We start from the raw sequence: 14,717 nt of genomic DNA, 5'->3' as shown, positions 1-14,717 counted from the left end.
AGACATTTGTCTCAAGCTATAAGCACTTTACTTCAGACTCTTAGAGCCAAAGTGCTTATTTTTAATTAAAGTTTATGAGCTGATTGAAGTAGCATGTTTTTCACATCTAATTGCCATGGTGTAGGAAGTGTTCCGCAAATTTTAAAGGCAACTGAGGAGGAGCTACCAGGGAATTAAAGTGGCCTAAGTTTCAGTGTCCTTTGACAAGGGGAACTGGATTATAAACCTATGAAGTGGAGGAAGTATTTGAGATCGTTTAAAAAATGAGGAGGCCTAATTATGAAGTCAACAGTTTCCATTAATTTTTTACCTTCTTAGTTGTAGCCCATTAAGTAGCTCAAACCAAAGAGGCATTTTAAAACTATCCCATTTTTGCTAGTAAATTTGTAGATATGTGGTTAATCTCTTGATAATGTCTCTCATTGCAGAAAGTAAAAACAATCTTATTTTTCAACTGACTGGGCCTTTTACATTAAATTTGCACTCCAATTACAGCGTGAATTTTTCTCAGTGTTTGTTAACTGAACCACAAAAAGTCCTGTTAAGCTAAAATGTTAAACCAGGGAGTGTGAATACAAGTTGTTGTTGCAGCTCCTTTAGAAAATGGCATTGCATACTGCAGTGATTATGAACGAGGCAGTGGGTTGCAGCTGTTCCTTGTGAGTTTTTAAGTGTTGGATTATGCTGATATCTTCAGTTGAAGTTCAGGCCTTTTCATTGGGTTATGATAGTGCCCACCCCTCCTGCCCCCATCACTTCTCTAAAAGCAGTCAAAGTCATTGTTTTAAAAGAGAAGTGTGCAGTTTCTCTGCTTAAAACTACTAATGCATTGCATTTACTAAGGACCCCGTGTTGGCTTTATGGCTTCTCATTGTGCTGGAGAACATGTAAAATCCAAGCGCCTGATGCTCTATATGTCCTGGTCTTTTTGCCTTTCTCTCCCACCTCATCTCTTACTATTTCTGCCCTGCTCCCAGTTTCCTCCCTTTGGCTCTAGCAAGAAGGACTGCCTTTCTGCTGTTTCAGTGGCCAAGCCTATCTCTGCCACAGGTCTTTTGTGTCTTCCCTGCTCTTTGGATGGCTGCTTCCTTTTCATTCTCAGCTCAGAGGTGACTTACCCTGGCCATCCCAGCAAAACCAGATCACCACCCCTGCTAGTTACTCTCTGTCACCTACTCATCACTATCTTGTTTATTTACCCCCTTGATTACAATGTAAGTTCCATGAGGCTAAAAGTCAGGCCTTTCTTGTTTATCTTTTATGGAAGGATAGACTTCCATAATGGAAGAAGAATCCCTGCCCCTATTGCATGCTTACAAAGAATCAGGCTGTCATTATTGTTTTATACATGGAACTTAATTTTGATTTCCACATGTTAAGTCACATTATTTTACATTTTAGGCCACAGATGTGAACATTTCAGCCTTGAAGGCAGTGGTACAGCTTGCTGAGCCATACTTCTGTGAATCTTGAGGGAGCACTTTCACCTTGGAGTGTGTGAAAGAGCTTCTCAAGCTGAAGCAACATCAGTTGCCCCTGCAGGAGCTGGGTGGTGTTTGATGATTCTGGAGTGTTTGACCAGGCAGCACTTGCAAATGAGCATGCCAGGTAGGAAGGTAAGCTGATAAAAATAACTTTGTGGCCAGAAACTTTGGATGAATTGAAGTAATTCTGTTCTGTGTTAGACCCAGCTTTAAAATTCAAACTGTAAACTTGATCATGGCAATATTTTAAAATATTCAATGATAGGATAATCTTTTTTAAATTAAAAAAAAGTTTTAAATCATTTGGGATAATTTCAAACTCACAGAAAAGTTAACAAAAATAGTACAGTACAAAGCATTCCTGTTTGTCTTTTACCTAGTATCCCCAAATGTTAACAAAAGGTAGAGGATTCTTAATTTGGTTTGTGTATATTTAGAAACTGACTTAAAAGTTATAGATGCTAAGGCTTATGGTTGGTATATTTGAGTCTAAAAGCACAGAAAGAGGAAAGGAAAGAAAGCGAAGAAGTTTGTATACCATGATGATGATGTACGCACTGATTAAACTAATACACATTTTCTTCAAGGAGGTATCTGGTTAGAGAAGGTGTTTTCTGAGGCTGCTTCCTGGATCCCTAGGGGTTGTGTTCCTGCCATTCAGCCTTTTTGGCAGTTATTTCCACTTGTGCAAGCAGACCCTTTGTCCCTTATGTGAAAAAGAAAGCCCACACCTGGAATCATATTAATAGGTATGATTTAAAATTTTTTTCAGATAAATCTTCTATCAGATAGTACCTGATACAGATAGTTCTTTTGGATTTTCTATATATAAGTATATTCACTGAAGACGGCTACTTTTAGCCATGTAAAAATGGACTTATATTCCTCTAGTAACTGGAAGACTGGCTAATGCAATGATCATAATGTTAATAATGTTGCTTGGTGTTTTGTAGTTTTGAAAGTACTTTCCTGTTTCTATACCATTAGTCAGTTAACTTGGTTTTGCCAAGCTTAAATACTTGATAAAGAAGCAGAGTGCCTCAGATGCCACTTCTGACATCTTATGGACAATCTCTAATTGCATGCAAGAACATTTAACCCTGGGTGTTCAGTATTAAGCCAAGCAATATAAATCTAAAGAACTGGTTTCTGTCCAGGACCAAAATAACTCCCTTATGTTTCTCTTGCTTTAAAATAGTCTGTCAGTCAAAGCATTTGAAGGTGAAGGGATAATTGATGAGTTTAGGAAATTAGGAGAGAGGGTGCCAATCTCTTGGGTATAGAAGTTGGTAGAAAAACAAGCACCTGGAACTGGTAAGAGTTCCTGTTAAGGAAGAGGAGGCTGATTACATTTACTCTCCATGTTGAGAACTCAGATTCTGGTCAGTGCCTAGAGAAGGTCAAATTATGAGGGTTTTCATTTGCCCATGGATTCAATAAGTGTGAAGTGCTGGGTTCTCAGTTGAGGGTGGGGTATGACTGGTGCACAAAACCAACACCCTCGTCAGGGAGCTGCCAGTCTAAAGGTGGGAGGTGAAGCTTTATGGAATAGTCACATAAGGATGCAGATGCGATTGGAGGCGGCCGTGAGCACCATGAAGAACTGCAGAGTGTCCTAAGACTGGATCAGGTTGCTGTTCTGTGCCTATTTCCTGAGGAAAGGACATTTGAATTTGGGTCTAAAAGGTGAAAGGAGTAGCAGGTGAAAGGGGTGGCAGAGATGGAGGAACAGGTTCAGGAACTCAGTGGGTTTAAGGAGCTGCAAGGTCATTGTGGCCAGAACACAGTGCTGGGAGAGACGTAGGAAGCCAGGGTAGAGAGGTTGGCAGGGCTCAGATGGTGTAGGGCTCTGTCAACCAGTGAATCGTTTTGTAAGAGCATGAAAAGCCATTGAGGGGTTTTTATTTTGGGGTCAGTATGACTTGCTTTGTGTTTTAAAAGGTTTATTCTGGCTGTTGTGTGGAAAACAAATGGAGGGAGATGGAATAGGAAGGTGGGGATACGGAGGGGTCTAGAGTGGGAATATGGAGGGGTCTAGAGAGGGGATATGGAGAGATCTAGAGTGGTGGATATGGAGGGGTCTAGAGTCAGGATACAGAGAGCTCTAGAGTGGGGGATATGGAGGGGTCTAGAGTGGGGATATGGAGGGGTCTAGAGTGGGGATATGGAGGGATCTAGAGTGGGGATATGGAGGGGTCTAGAGTGGGGATATGGAGGGGTCTAGTGTGAGGATATGGAGGAGTCTAGTGTGGGTATATGGAGGGGTCTAGAGTGGGGATATGGAGGGGTCTAGAGTGGATCTATGGAGGGAGGTGTGGGGGATATGGAGAGGTCCAGAGTGGGGATATGGAGAGGTCTAGAATGGGGACACAGAGGGGTCTATGGTGGGGATATGGAGGGGTCTAGAGTGGGGACATGGAGGGTGTCTGGAGTAGGGATATGGAGGGGTCTAGAGTGGGGACATGGAGGGTGTCTGGAGTAGGGATATGGAGGGGTCTAGAGTGGGGATGAAGGCTTATTGAGAAAGTAGAATAGATGGGCCTTGGTCATCGAGTGGTTATGGGGGATGAGACATGAGTGGATGTGGAAGTCAAGGCTGGTATCCATGTTTCTGGCTTAAAGGAATAAAGACTGGGGAGATGCAGATGTGAATGAGATGTGTAAGTGCCTGCCATGGTACTGGTGAGGAGGATATCTGAGCTGAGTCATGGGATGTAATTACAGGCTTACTAGGTGGAGAAGGAAGACACTTCCGGCAGCCTGACCAGCATGTTACATGGAGGTTTGAAAGAGCTTGTGAAATTGAGAGTTTACCCACAAGGGCTCTGAGGCAAGAGAGGTAATTGGAGTTAAATTATGAATCCATGTTATATTACCACATTTATGACTTCATTTTGAGGGCAGCAAAAGACCTGGCAGAGGTTTTTTTGAATTGAGTAAAGGCATGCTTAGATTCATTTAAAAAAAATTAAAATAGACTCTAGAGAGTGAAGAGACTGACAGCCCAATCCATAAGAATTAAAAGATGGCTGGCTTCATTTTTAGTGCTCCTTTCTTTTCACACAGAACTTTTTGAAAGAGTTTAATATAGTCACAGACAGACAGTCTGTACTTCTTGGCATCCCAGTAGCATTTCCACTCTGACTTCACCATGAAAATTGTGCTCAAGATTACCAAGGACTTCCATGTTCTCAAATCCAGTTGACACTTCTCTGATCTCATCCTGCTTGACCTCTTGACTGTATTCTAGGTATTTGATCATTTCTATCTTTTTATTTTTAATTTTTGTGGGTACATAGTAGGTTTATATATTTATGGGTTACATGAGATGTTTTAGACACAGGCATGCAATGTGAAATAATCACATTATGGAGAATGATGTATCCTTCCTTCAAGTGCTTATCCTTTGTGTTATAAACAGTCCAATTAGACTCTTTTTGTTCTTTTAAAATGTACAATTATGTTATTATTGACTATAGTCACTCTGTTATACTGTCAACTAATAGGTTCTATTCATTCTTTCTAATTAACCATCCCCACATTCCCCTCATCCCCCCACTACCCTTTTAGCCTGTAGTAACCATCCTTTTTCTCTCTCTCTCCATAAGCTCAGTTGTTTTGATTATTAGATCCCACAAATAAGTGAGAACATGCAATGTTTGTGTTTCTGTGCCTGGCTTATTTCACTTAACATAATGATCTCCAGTTTCATCCATGTTGTTGCAAATGATTCATTCTTTTTTATGGCTGAATAGTATTCCATTGTGTAGAAGTCCCACATTTTCTTTATCCATTCGTCTGTTGATGGACACTTAGATTGCTGCCAGATCCCAGCTATTGTAAACAGTGCTGCAAATAAACGTAGGAGTGCAGGTATCTTTTCAGTATACTGATTTTCCTTCTTTTGGATATATACCCAGGAGTGGTATTGCTGGATGATGTGGTAGCTCCATTTTTAGTTTTTTGAGGAACTTCCAAACTGTTCTCCATAGTTATTTTACTAATTTACATTCTCACCAACAGTGTAGGATGGTTCCCTTTTCTTTTTTTTTCTTTCCTATCTTTTTTTTTTTTTTTTTTGAGATGGAGTTTCGTTCCTGTTGCCCAGGCTGTAGTGCAATGGCGCGATCTCTGCTCACCACAACCTCCGCCTTCTGGGTTCAAGCGATTCTCCTGCCTCAGCCTCCTGAGTAGCTGGGATTATAGGCATGCGCCACCATGCCCAGCTAATTTTGTATTTTTAGTAGAGATGGGGTTTCTCCATGTTGGTCAGGCTGTTCTCGAACTTCCAACCTCCAGTGATCTACCTGCCTTGGACTCCCAAAGTGCTGAGATTACAGGCATGAGCCACCGTGCCTGGCCTGGTTCCCTTTTCTTAACATCTTTGCCAGCATTTGTTATTGCCTGTCTTTTGGATATAAGCCATTTTAACTAGGGTGAGGTGATATCTCATTGTAGTTTTAATTTGCATTGCTGTGGTGAGCAATGATGTTGAGTACCTTTTCATATGCCTGTTTGCCATTTGTATGTCTTCTTTTGAGAAATGGCTATTCAAATCTTTTGCCCATTTTTTGATTATTAGATTTTTTCCTATAGAGTTGTTTGTAGCCCCGTGTATATTCTGGTTATTAATTTCTTGTCAGATGGGTGGTTTGCAAATATTTTCTCCCATTCCGTGGGTTGTCTCTTCACTTTGTTGATTGTATCCTTTGCTATGCAGAAGCTTTTTAACTTGATGTGATCCCATCTGTCCATTTCTGCTTTGGTCACCTGTGCTTGTAGGGTATTACTCAATAAGTTTTTGCCCAGACCAATGTTCTAAAGAAAACCCTCATGTTTTCTTGTAGTAGTTTTATAGTTTAAGGGTCTATTTTTATAATTTAAGGTTTTAGATTTAAGTCTTCATTTTGATTTGATTTGTGTGGATAGTGAGAGATAGGAATCTAGTTTCCTTCTTCTGCATATAGATAACCAGTTTTCCCAGCACGAGTTATTGAAGAAGCTGTCTTTTTCCCAGTGTACGTCCTTGGCACCTTTGTGAAAATGAGTTCACTGTATGTGTGGGGATTTGTTTTTTGGTTCTCTATTCTTTATCATTGGTCTATGTGTCTGTTTTTATGCCAGTCCCTGCAGTTTGGTTACTATAGCTCTGTAATATAATTTTAAATTCAGGTAATGTGATTCTTCCAGTTTTGTTCTTTTTCCTTATGATAGCATTGAATCTGTAGATTGCTTTGGGTAGTATGGACATTTTAACAAAACTGTTTCTTCCATTCCATGAACATGGAATATTTGTCCTTTTTTGGTGTTCTCTTTCTTTTATCACTGTTTTATAGTTTTCATTATAATCTTTCACTTCTTTGGGTAGTTCCTAGGTATTTAATTTTATGTGTAACTATTTCAAATGGGGTTAATTTTTTTCATATTGTTCACTGTTGGCATATAAAAATGCTACTGATTTTTATATATTGATTTTGTATTCTGTGGCTTGACTGAATTCATCACTTCTAGTAGTTTTTGGGTGGAGTCTTTAGGTTTTTTTGAAATATAAGATCATATCATCTGCAAACAAGGATAATTTGACTTCTTCCATTCCAATTTGGATGCCCTTTATATCCTTCTCTTGTCTGATTGCTGTAGCTAGGACTTATAGTACTATGGTGAATAACAGTGGTGAAAGTGGGCATCCTTGTGTTCCAAATCTTAGAGGAAAAGACTTTCAGTTCTCCACATTCAGTATGGTAAGAGCTATGGGTCTGCTGTATATGGCTTTTATTATGTTGAGATATGTTCCTTCTATACCCAGCTTTTTGAGAGTTTTTATCATGAAGGGATGTTGAATTTTGTGAAATGCCTTTTCAGCATCAATTGAAACGATCATATGGTTTTTATCCTTCATTCTGTTGGTATGATATGTCACATTGATTTGTGTATGTTGAACCATCCTTGCATCGTGGGGATAAATTGCATTTTGTCATGATGAATGATCTAATATATTAGCGAATTTGGTTTGGTAATGTTGAGAATTTTTCAATCAATATTCATCAGAGATATTGGCCTGTAGTTTTCTTTCTTTTTTTTTCTTTTCTTTTCTTTTTTTTTTTTTTTTGATGTGTCTTTGTCTGATTTTGATATCAGGGTAATATTGGTCTTGTAGAATGAGTTTGGAAGTATTCCCTCCTCCTCTATTTTTTGGAATAGTTTGAGGAGGATTGGTAAAACTCAGCAGTAAAGCCATCAGTCCCGAGCTTTTCTTTACTGGGAGACTTTTTATTATAGCTTCAATATTGTTACTTGTTATTGGTCCATTCAGGTTTTAGATTTCTTCCTGATTGAATCTTGATTGGTTGTATATATCTAAGAATTTGTCCATTTCTTCCGCATTTTCTGATTTATTGGTATATAGTTGCCTATACTATCCACCAGTGATACTAGGAATCAAATTCTTTGAATTTCTGTGATATCAGTTGTAATATCTCCTTTTTCATTTTTGATTTTATTTATTTGTATCTTTTTTTTTTTTTAGTTTGGCTATGTCAATTTTGTGTAACTTTTTAAAAAACAACCTTTTGTTTCATTGATGTTTTGTATTTTCATTTCAGTTTTATGTCTGTGCTGATCTTTATTATTTATTTTCTTCTAATTTTGGGTTTGGTTTGCTCTTGCTTTTCTAGTTCTTTAAGATGCATTGTTAGATTATTTATATGGAGTTCTTCCTCTTTTTGATGTAGGCACTTATAGCTATAAACTTTCCTTTGAGTACTGCTTTTACTGTATCCCATAGGTTTTGCTATACTGTATTTCCATTATGATTTGTTTCAAGAAATTGTTCAATTTTCTTCTTAATTTCTTCATTAACTCACTGGTCATTTTGGTGCATATTTTTTAATTTCCATGTATTTGCATAGTTTCCAAAATTTCTCTTGTTATTGATTTCTAGTTTTATTCTATTGTGGTCAGAGAAGATGCTTGATAATATCTTAGTTTTTTTTTGAATGTTTGAAGATTTGTTTTGATACCTAACATATAACCTATCCTTAAGAAGGATTTGAATAAACTTGCAACCTCCATTTCTTTCCCTACCTGCGCTTTAAGACCAATAACTCTTAGAATTACCCTTTTGAAGCTATTTTCTACATCCTGTAGATATGCTTCATTGTTTATTCTTTCTTCTCCTCTGACTGTGTATTTTCAAATAGCTTGTATTCAAGCTCACTATTCTTTCTTCTGCTTGATCAATTCTGGTATTAATGGACTCTGTTGCATTCTTCAGTATGCCAATTGCATTTTTCAGCTCCATAATTTCTGCTCGATTCTTTTTAATTATTTCAGTCTCTTTGTTAAATTTATCTGATAGAATTCTGCATTTCTTTTCTGTGTTGCCTTGAATTTTCTCGAGTTTTCTCCAAGAAGCTATTTTGAATTCTCTGTCTGAAAGGTCATGTATCGCTGTTTTTTCCAGGAAGAGCCCTGGTGCCTTATTTAGTTCATCTGGTGAGGTATTTTTTTCCTGGAATGTCTTGATTCTTGTAGGTGTTCATCTGTGTCTGGGCTTTGAAGAGTTAGGTACTTAATTGTAGTCTTCATTTTCTAGGTTTCTTTCTTGGGAAGGCTGTACCTGCTTTAGGGGGTACTCCAAGTCCAGTAACACTATGGTTCTTGAAGACTCATAGAGGTACTGCCTTTATGGTCTTGGGCAAGATCAGGGAGAATTCTCTGGATTACCAGGCAGAGACTCTTGTTCTTTTCCCTTACTTTCTCCCAAGCAGAGTTTCTCTTCTGAGTCATCTAAAGTTGGGGGTGGAGTGACACAACCACCCCTGTGGCCACCACCACTGTGACCGCACTGGTTCAGACCTGAAGCCAGCACAGCACTGAGTCTCACCCAAGGCCTACTGTAACCACATCCTGGCTACTGCCTATGTTTGCTCAAGAATCTGGGGCTTAACAATCAGCAAGTGACGAAGCCAGCCAGGCCTGTGTCCTTCCCTTCAGGGTGATGAGGTCCCCCAGGCTCCAGATAGATCCAGAGGTGTCGTCCTGAAGTCAGGGACTAGAGTCAAAGCCTTAGATGTCTACCTGGTGTTCTGTTGTACTGTGGCTGAGCTGACACTCAAACCACAAGGTGCAGTCCTTCCCACTCTTCTGTCCGCTTTCCAAAAGCAGAGGAGCCTCAACCCATAGCTACCACCATCCCAGGCCACAAAGACTACTGCCAGACTGTTGCTGATGTTCCCGTAAGGCCCCAGGTCTCTCGACTCAGTTGGTGGTGAATGCTGCCTAGCCTGGGACTTACCCTTCAGGGCAGTGGGCTTCCCTCCCTCTGACCCAGGACGGGTCCAGAAATGCCATCCAAGAATCAAGACCCAGAATTAGGGACACTAATAGCCTGCTGGGTACTCTACCCCACTGTGGCTGTGCTAGTACCTAAGGTGCAAGACGAAGTCCCCTTTACTTTTCCCTCTGCTTTTCTCAAGCTGAGAGTCTTGGCCTGTGGCCCACCACAGCTGGGAATGTGCCGAGTCTCCCCTGAAGCCAGCAAGTCTCAGTGGCTCACCAAGGCCCTTGACGTAGTACCTGGGTATCGCTGCTGGTTATTCAGGGTCCAAGGGGTCTTCAGTTGGCAGGCGATGAATGCTGGCAGGACTGGGTCCTTTCCTTCAAAGCAGTGGGTTCCTTGTAACCGAGGATGTGTCTAGAAATGTCATTGGGGGTTGGGAGTTAGGGCCTGGAATGCGGGGTGGGGAAGCCTCACAACTCTGGCTGGTGACCTATCCTGCTGTGGCTGAGCTGGTATCCAAGATGGAAGATGAAGACCTCCCCACTCTTCCCCTTCCTCTTCTCAAGTGAAGGGAAGGGGTCTCCTTTAGAGCTGTGAGCTGTGCAGTCTGGGTTTAGGGGAGGGGTGATGCCAGCACTCCCGTAGACACCACAGCTGATGTCTCAGTAGGTTGTGTGCCCCCACCAAGTCCACTGTGTCTCTGGGCCCAGTTCAGCCCTAGGACTCACCTAAGAGTCGCAGTCCTTATGGCCTAGTCTGCCTGTCAAGTTTACTTAGAGACACAAAGTGCTTTAGCCCTCAGTGGCGAGGTTTGCAGGATCTCAAGTTTGGACTGCTGGGATGAGTGATTCCGCTCTGGCTGGGGCTGGTCTAAATGCCACCTCCACAGGTGAGCGTCAGCTGAGTTTGGTCTAGTTTTCCTTTCTGCTGTAGCAGGACAGCTCAGTTTAATGCCTCACAATTGCAGTGCTCTCCCTCCACCAGCGCCCAGATATGCTCTCTGTACCACACAGGATGGTGGGTGAGGGGTGGCATTGGCGATTCAAGACTGTTTTTCCTATCTCTTCCATGCCTCTTTTCAGTGATATGAAGTTAAAACCAGGTGCTATACGTGCTGACGTGATTTTTAATTCTTACCAGGTTGTTTTTTTATGTGGAAAGTTGTTAAATTGGTGTCCTTGCACGGAGGATGATCAGAGGAGCCTTCTTTTCCACTACCTTGCTCCGCCTCCTCCATTCCCATCTTAACACACTCTCCTCTGCCTCTGTGACAGCACTGTTCATTTGGTGTCTCACTGGCTTGGTTTTCTAGTCATCTTGCCTAGCTCTTCTCTCATGCTCTAACTTTTTAGAGTGTTCGAGTTACCAAGGGATCAATCCTATTACTCTTCTTTTTCTAATCTACTCTACCTTGGAAGCACATTATAATAACTTGGGGATTTTCCCTATAGACATATCCAACCACTACACGGAGAAGGAATGATAGAATATCCATATTTTGTAACCACTAATAAAGGTTTTAGGCAGTGATCCTCAATGACTGCTATAATCTTTGGGTGAAAAACTAATAGAGAACTTTGTAGTGGATGAATCAGGCTGACAACACCTGAATCCATTGATCAGTCTTAACCTCACAAAAAGAGATGGCTAGGCGTTATAGAAGGCTTCACTTACTGTTGTCGACAGGTTCTTGGAAACTTCAACTTTAAGCGAAATTACAAAACCAATGTTACCATAGGCTAATAGATATAAACAAAAGTTAAAGTGCCTATGGCCTATTTCTGGTCACAAAAACATCACCAAACTTCTAAATAAAGACCGAAAACAATTTTAATCTTGAACCTTGAAGTAAATGTGAATCCTGTATACATGTAAGAAAGATTAATAAAAACAAAATAATTATTTACCCAATTTTTGGTGAATCAGTGAGTCACGGCAGTCATGGCGGTGGTTGGTCAAATTGAGGAATAAATGTCGGCAAAGTAAAAATTATAAGGAGTACCCTTACCACCACGTGGTTCAAACCAGTCACAAACTTGATGGACTTGCTGAGCAATTTCGTACTGCATTGTTGTGCATTTGTATGATTATTGTCTAATTTAAGATTTTTTATTTGACAGTAATTCATATTCATTCTTTCATTTTCCAACCTGCTTATTCCAGTTCAGGGATGCAGGTGGCCAAAACTTATCACGGCAGCTTAGGGTGCAAGATAGGAACCAGCATGAGACACAATGCCATTTCAATCCAGGGCTCACTCACACCCACACTCAGACTGGGACGATGTCGACACACCAGTTCAGCTAGCATGCACATCTTTATGATGTGGGAAGCCAGGGTACCTGTAGAAAACCCATGCAGACATGGAAAAAACATGAAAACTCCACACAGACTGTGACTATGGCCAGGAATTGGTGTTTATTCCCTTATATAGTGAAAGGCATTGAATGAAAGGCTGACATTAGAGGACTTGCTGTATGCGCTTCCCGATGCAAGTACATCATACCTCACTTGAAGTATTCCTGCCAAAAAATCTTTCCTGAAGCCCATCAAGCTCTAGATCTTACTATCAGTTTACTAGAAAGAAAAGAAGCAGAAAAACATGTTAAATGACCCCATGGATAAGTAATCAACAAAATTTAGTGTGTGGGAAACTATTAAATAAATTACAAGAGTAAAAAGAGCAAGGGGTAATGTATAGAATAAAAGTGATTTAAGAGATGCATCCATTAAGGGCCACAGCTGGCCTTGTTTGGATCCTAATTTGAACAAGTCAACTGTAAAACAACAACAGCAAAAGAGAAAATTAGGAAAATTTGAGTACTGACTGGATATTTGGTAATATTAAGAAATTAAAACTTTTTTGGCATAAATATTTATTTTATGTGAATATTTGATATATCTGAGATTTGCTTCAAAATAAGCCAGGGTCAGGATGGTGGGAGGAGAGGAGCAGAGGGTAGGTTGGTGAGGTAGAGATGAAATAAGATTGCTCCTAAGTGGGTAATTAATGAAGTTGGCTGATGGATACATGATATTCATGATACTATTTTATCTGTTGTATGCTTAGAATTTTTTGTAATAAAAATTTGTTAAAGTACTTAGAGAGCTTTAAGAAACATGTGGATGCCAACCCTCTTCCCTCCACAGATACCTGATTTATTGGTCTGGGATAGGGAATCAATTTTTTAAAGTGTCCCGGGGGACTCTAATGTGCAACCAGGTTTGAGAGCTGCTGCTTTATATTATGTCCCTAGATGATCTCATTTACTACTTTAAAACTATTAATATGCTGACACCTCCCAGATTTATGTCTCTAGCCCTGACCTTTCCCTGGATCTCTGAGCTTGTATATTCCTCTGCACACTTGACATCATTACTGGGAGGTCAGATAGGCACCTCAACCTGAACATGGCAAAGACACAACTCTTCATTTTCAACCCCAAACCTGTTTCTCTCCCAGTGTTTTCTGTCTCAACAAATGGAACTACTATCTGCCCAGTTACAGATGGTCAATAAATACTACTTCTGATAAAAAGAAAGTTTTAAAAAAATGAATGTTGTAGAAAAACCCCTCTAGCTGATCCAAAGAAGGTCTTTATCTTGTGTGACTCAACTAATAACCATAGCAAATATGCAGCATTCTCTGAGATATGAGAATTGCTTTGATTTATTCTTTAGCTCTCATCCTTCCAGAATCCTAACATTTGGAGCCAGTGATTAAATTTGAATGATATTAAGTTATTTTTCAGGTTTTTCTACTAAAACATTTGGAAGAGTTGGGATGAAGAAAAGGATGATGCATATGATTGTTTTGTCAGATGTGTTGAACCTCAATTGAGATTGTGTTTATTGCTGACCTTGTACATATTGAAAAAATAGTTACCATGGCTTAATTTTACCTTGTGAGACACACACACATGCACATGTGCACACATACACATACACACACACACACACGCACGCACACATTCTTACTCCAAGGGCCTATAGACAGAAATAGACCAATATACAAATAGTGCAACCCCTTTTCAAGTTATTAAATGAAACGAACAAGTGCAGAGAGACCTGCTTTTACTATTTATAAACTGAGTCTAAAATCAGGAGGTTTGTGAACATCTATTCAATGACAATTGTTTGAAGTATATGGCTTTACTCTAAGTTCCTATGGTAAAACATACTAGGTTAAACTAACAGATGAATCCAAAATACCTAAACACAGTCTTCTAATTTATCATATTTTGACAAAGAAAAGCCCTTCCATACAAAAATACCAAAATTAATCATGCAACCTAAATTAAGTAGTTCTTTTATGCTGATCTTGTTACATGCGACACTTATCTTTCCACTAGATGGTGCCCTAAGACCAGTAATTTTCTCCTGTATTTCTGAGTAGTAAATAGGTAATGCTGCAATAAAATTAGAACTCACACTAAAAAAAATTGTAGAAGGTAATTTGTTTTTCCTATGTGAAAGAGGATTTGACTATATAAGACAAGGCCTTCACATTTTCATGCAGTTTGATTTGATTTAGTAAGTTTCTTTTGGTTTAAATAGTAAATAATAACAAAATTTTTTTAAAAATGAAAATCTGGTTAATGGTTCTACCTGGTTTACAATTATGTATGTCTGATTTCAGCTTTCATAAGTTGACTGTGATTTCTATCTTTCTAATTTTTCCATTGGGCATTTCCTGTTTTTCTATAGTGTGTTCAGTGCAATACCAGAACATCAAAAAGCTTGAATATATTCTAGGTTTGATACACTTGCTCTTAAAGAGCAGTGATTGATTTTGATTGAAGTGGAATGTAATGGTAGGTGAATATAATGCATATCTGGAAAATTCGATCTGTATGTGGACAAAAAAAATTGTATTCTGATTTGAAAGCCTTGCATGTGTGAACAAGTAATGATCTTCATACATGCCTTGTACATCACTGGCAGATGGGACA

General features: G+C 39.5%; 1 pseudogene; it reads left to right on the top strand.

Annotated features, from left to right (window-relative positions):
• The window catches only part of LOC129460223 (SHC SH2 domain-binding protein 1-like), a 44,053-nt pseudogene that overhangs the window by 3,668 nt on the left and 25,668 nt on the right, over window positions 1-14,717 (top strand).

The sequence above is a fragment of the Symphalangus syndactylus genome, chromosome 13 (assembly GCF_028878055.3).
Source record: "Symphalangus syndactylus isolate Jambi chromosome 13, NHGRI_mSymSyn1-v2.1_pri, whole genome shotgun sequence".
In the NCBI taxonomy this organism is placed as follows: Eukaryota; Metazoa; Chordata; class Mammalia; order Primates; family Hylobatidae; genus Symphalangus; species Symphalangus syndactylus.
The sequence above is the reverse complement of the archived record's forward strand: the minus strand, read 5'-3'. Positions and strand labels throughout refer to the sequence as shown.